We start from the raw sequence: 4,950 nt of genomic DNA, 5'->3' as shown, positions 1-4,950 counted from the left end.
AGCTCTGTATGTGCCAACCTAAGTGACCCAAGTAAAAGTAACATGTGCAGGGCTGCTACCATAGCCTGCATGAGCAGCTTCCATGCTCGAGATCGACCCTGCACACATCATGTGTGACAGGTTCCCAACTGCCTTAATATATGTAAGCTCCACCTAAAGGTAGGCCTCTTAAAGCCCAGCAGGAAGGGTGCATTGTATTTATGGTGCAGACATATATGTACAAACATCTATACCTCTACAGTAACCTTGCAATTAAAGTTTACTGTAAATAAACGGAGGTCCATAGGTTAACACAAACTGGCTACCGGACACAATCGAGATAGCCAGCTCCACGAAGGTACTACTGAATTTAGTAATGTTTAGTATCAAACACCATGACTTTTCACCCGACATCATTCTTGTGTCGAGGGTGAGCTGGCATGTACCCGGGTAGCATCCTTAGAGGTTGGCCCCAAGTTGCCATAGTCTCCCTGTGGTTTGGGGGCTTTCTGAGCTGGTTGCCCCAAGACAGAAGTCTACTCTCCTGCTGGGTATTGCTATCACTCCCAGAGGACTGAGACAAAGGCCCGGGCAGGAAGGAGGTCACACCTCGGCCCTCCCCGGATGGGTAGTGAATGACTGTTAGATCTGGCATGTTTGGTATGTTTTCCCCTTGTCTTTTTGCTTCTTACCTCCTGTTTCTGACTGTGGGCTGCATTTCAATTTCACTGGTTTTAGGACTCTGGGCGCTTTACCACTGCTGTCCAGTGCTAAAGTGCAAGTGCTCCCTGTGTAAATTGTATTGAGGATTTGTTTATCCATTATTGGTATATTCAATTTACTGGTAAGTCCCTAGTACACTACACTACATGTGCCCAGGGCCTGTAATTCAAATGCTACTAGTGGGCCTGCAGTACTGATAGTGCCATCCCTGAGTAGCCCTGCAACCATGTCTCAAGCCTGTCAATGCAGTGTCTGTGTATACAGTTTTAAACTGCCATGTCGACCTAGCAAGTGCAACCTCCTGCCAGGCCCAAACTATCCCTTTTTACTACATGTAAGGCACCCCTAAGATAGGACCCAGGTAGGCCTATGGTCAGGGTACAGTATATTTATAAGGCAGGACATGCACTGCAGTGTTTTACACGTCCTAATTGTGAAATACTGCTAAATTCGTTTTTCACTATTGCAAGGGCTATCTTTCCCACAGGTTATCTTTGGGGCTGCCTTGTAACTTCTCACAAGTGTAACCTCCAATTGCGAAGAGATAGAGATATGGAGTTTGGGGTCCCAGAACTCACAATTTAAATAGACACCTTTTAGTGAAGTTGGTTTTTAAATTACGTTTGAAAATACCACTTTTTGAAAGTGGACATTTTCTTGCTGTACCATTCTGTGCCTCTGCCTGTGGAATCCATGTCTGAGGGAGGGTGACAGTTGGGCTTTTGAGCATTCACTCTAGACAGTCAAACAAAGGGAGCTGAGGTGTACTCTACATATCCTGATGACCCATCACTAGGCTAAGGAGTCTTCCTGAACTAGAGTGGTGGGTGAAGTTGTCATTGACACCTGGATAGGGCTGTGCCTGACCTCACAAAAAGCTGTCTCCACCCTTCAGTAGCGTGTCTAGAGCCAGGTTCAGGGAAAGGCAGGGACTTGTGCACTAAAAAGACTTTCCTTTGAAGTTTGCCTATTTCAAAGGCAGAAACTGTTATACGTACTGGAGCTGTGACACTATAACTTGGGAACACTTCTGGACTTGGAGGACATTCTACCAGGAAGAAGAGCTGGGTGTTGTAGGAAGGACTGTCACTCTGCTGGTTGTTTTGTTGTCCTGGCCTGATGTGTGCTTCTTCTGTCCTGGGAGTGAAACGACTGGACTTTGCTTTCTACATCCTGCTTTCCAAGATTCCCCAAGGGCTTGTGCATGGTTGCCTCCTGTCACGAAGTCTCAGGGCCATCAAAGACTTCACCTACCAGGGCCTGGGCTCTTCTGCTGAGAGCTCTGACTTGCCAAGTGGTGCCAAATCCAGTTCCTGGGCCCTTGGAAGTGGAATCTGGTAAATACTGAGAAGAAAATCCACACTTCAGCTCTCAGCTCCTGCCACAAGGCTGAAAGATCACCGCAATCCTGAGTCACAAGCCCATGTCACCCTGCCCTGACCCAATACAGGGCCTGCTGTGCAGTGGAAGGATTGGTGCATCACCTGCTTTGTGACTGTGAAATCAACGCAGTGCCTGCTCTGCTGCATCCACAGACTTGTCTGAATTTTCAATGCATCATCCCTGGGCGGCAAGTTCGTCATCGACATGCCCAGCAGTAAGGAACTGAGGCCACGTGTCTGGAGAGTGACAGTAAGGAACCAACACATCACCTTCCCTGAAAGTAAGGAACTGATGCAACACCTCCACAACGCTGCAGCAATAAACCGACACAACACCTCAACTGGCATTAAGGAACCGACGCATCACCTCCCATGGAAGTAAGGAACCGACATATCACAATGCTTTTCCGGCACCTCACCTCCACTGTGCTTGTTCTCGTCTTTGATTTTGACGCATCCCAGGTACTTTGGGCTAAACATGATGCAGCCATAGTTTCCCTAGACTGGACTATATTGAACCATTCTAAACTCATAAAGTTACTTGAATAGGTTGTATTTTTGTTGCTTTAGTGTTAGTTTATTCAGATAAATATTGTTTATCTTTCTAAACTGGTGTGGTTTTCTTTTGTAGTATTTTCACTGTAATACTGTGTGTATGCACAAATTGTTTATACATTGGAAGACCTGACTTGCACGTGCCAAGGAGTGAGAAGGGGTTATCTTAGCTGTGTAATTCTCTTACCCTGACTTGAGTGTGGGTCCCTACTTGGACAGGATGCAAATAACTGCCAACTAGAGACCTCCATTTCTGCAATGACATCAGAAGCAGTGAACCTCAAAGGCCACGCCACCTCTGATATGTAAGTGACTCCCATTGGAGACAAAGGCCCTGCTATCTCCAGGCACTCGTGTTTGCGAGCAGGTGAGAAATGAAGTATTCAGGAGGCGTACAATCCCCAAAAGGTTAACCACACCCCTAGGGTGGGCTAGCTGGTCTGTACAGCTGAGGATGGCCTGTGCCATCTTGAAACGTTCTTGGAATAGTGGGTTCTGGGTAGTTCGGTGACATACACCCTTGGATGTGGTCATCTCAGGGGAGGATTAGCCGCTGTCCGTAGCCCATTGGCTACTAACCCTCACACCCCAAAACACCCACAACCCTGCTACGCTTTGGACGTCGCCAACCCTATGCTGTGTATGGCCAAACCCCATGCGCAGCATTGGATTGGTGTTACATATGGTAGTAAAATAGGACTTTATGTTAAAAAAAATCACTGAAAAACTCTAAGGTTAAAGTGAAGTTATAGTTAGGTATGGTAATAATATCTTAATTTTCATTAAAAAAAACTTAGAAATTCACTTCAAAAACCAAAGATTAAAGGGACATTATAGTTAAGTGAAAATGTAAGTTAAAACATACATAGTTATCTCAAGCCTAGGTATCTCAAGCATACATAGTTATCTCAAGCAACTATAACTCGCGCCCTGACCATGCACTGCTAATTATTTTCAATATTACATCACTCATGACATGTTCTATGACATCATTGTTAACATGACTGCTAAAATCTGAAATGACATATTGATGTCAAGACTGTGTATGGTGGGGGCATATGCTATTGTCACTCTAGAGCACAAATAAGATAGTACTGAGTGGAATTGTGGCAGGCTGGCGATCATTGGCTCTATTGCCAGGGCAAATAAGAAGGGTTAGGTGTGCATCCCTTTCTGGTACGTCATTAAATTTAAATAGCATATTAATACAGGCCACTTACTCTAATCAGCTGAGTGTATGGCAGCGTAGTCCAGTCCAGCTATCCCCTACACAGTCCTATTCTTTCAAGAATGGGAGGCCGCCAACCCTAATCTGAGGTGTTTAGCAGTGCATACACTATGGACTACCACTTCAAACACCTCTCATATCACGCAAGGGTTTGAAACTCAATCAATCTTGTGTCTGACATACTCTATGATTGTATCCTACACCTCAGTGTGGAAAATAGAATTTATTCCAGAAACCATTGGGAATCGACAGACGGGCATGCTGGTCACAGGACATGGCTTGCCTGGCACGTGACTGGGTAGGTTTTGAGCCAGTTGGGAGATGTTGGTAGCCCGAATCCTGGTATATTTCTTGCTTAAGCAGTAATCAATTCTAGCAGATGTGTTATGTACAGAAGAATAAAAGGTAAATTAGGTAACAGTAGAATTTCTTCACATTCACAAGTCTATTAAGCGATGGTAAACGCAGAGTTGGAGCAAGGTTTTGGCACTGGGGTGGCAGGACAGGGCATAGAACCTTCAGGGGCGTAGCTTTGTCAGTAGGATTGCGGGATATGAGCTTCAGATTTTCTAACACTCATGCTGACGTATAATGTTAAAATACATTATAATACAAGCAGGGTGCATGAGAGAGGCTTAAAGAGCACTGGAAAGGGAGACGAATCTTGATTGGTAGGAGTACTAAGAGAGCAAACACAATATTTTGTAAAAGAAACAAAACTTTTGAGGACTTTCCAAACAGGGAGGGAGAGCGTGTGTGTGCATTTTGGTCTATGAGTATGTAAAAATCCCTGGTGAAATACAACAGACATCTCACCATAACCAACTGAAAGCACCTGTAGGCAACTATTTATCAGAAAATACCTTTTTTGGGGGGTGTACCATCTAAAACGCCCCCCCTGAAGCTATAGCCCTGAAATCAATCCATCAATTGAGGGATCCTGTACCGTATTAAAGTCACCCCCTATTTTATTCCTGTTGGTCCTATTTCCTGAGAGGGTTTCATCACCTTCCGGAAGAATTCTGGGGCATTCACATTGGGAGCCTATGTATTGACCCGCAAGAGGTGTTCTCCAACTGGCAT

Source organism: Lissotriton helveticus, chromosome 1_1, assembly GCF_964261635.1.
Source record: "Lissotriton helveticus chromosome 1_1, aLisHel1.1, whole genome shotgun sequence".
Taxonomy (NCBI): Eukaryota; Metazoa; Chordata; class Amphibia; order Caudata; family Salamandridae; genus Lissotriton; species Lissotriton helveticus.
This window is presented reverse-complemented; position numbering follows the sequence as displayed.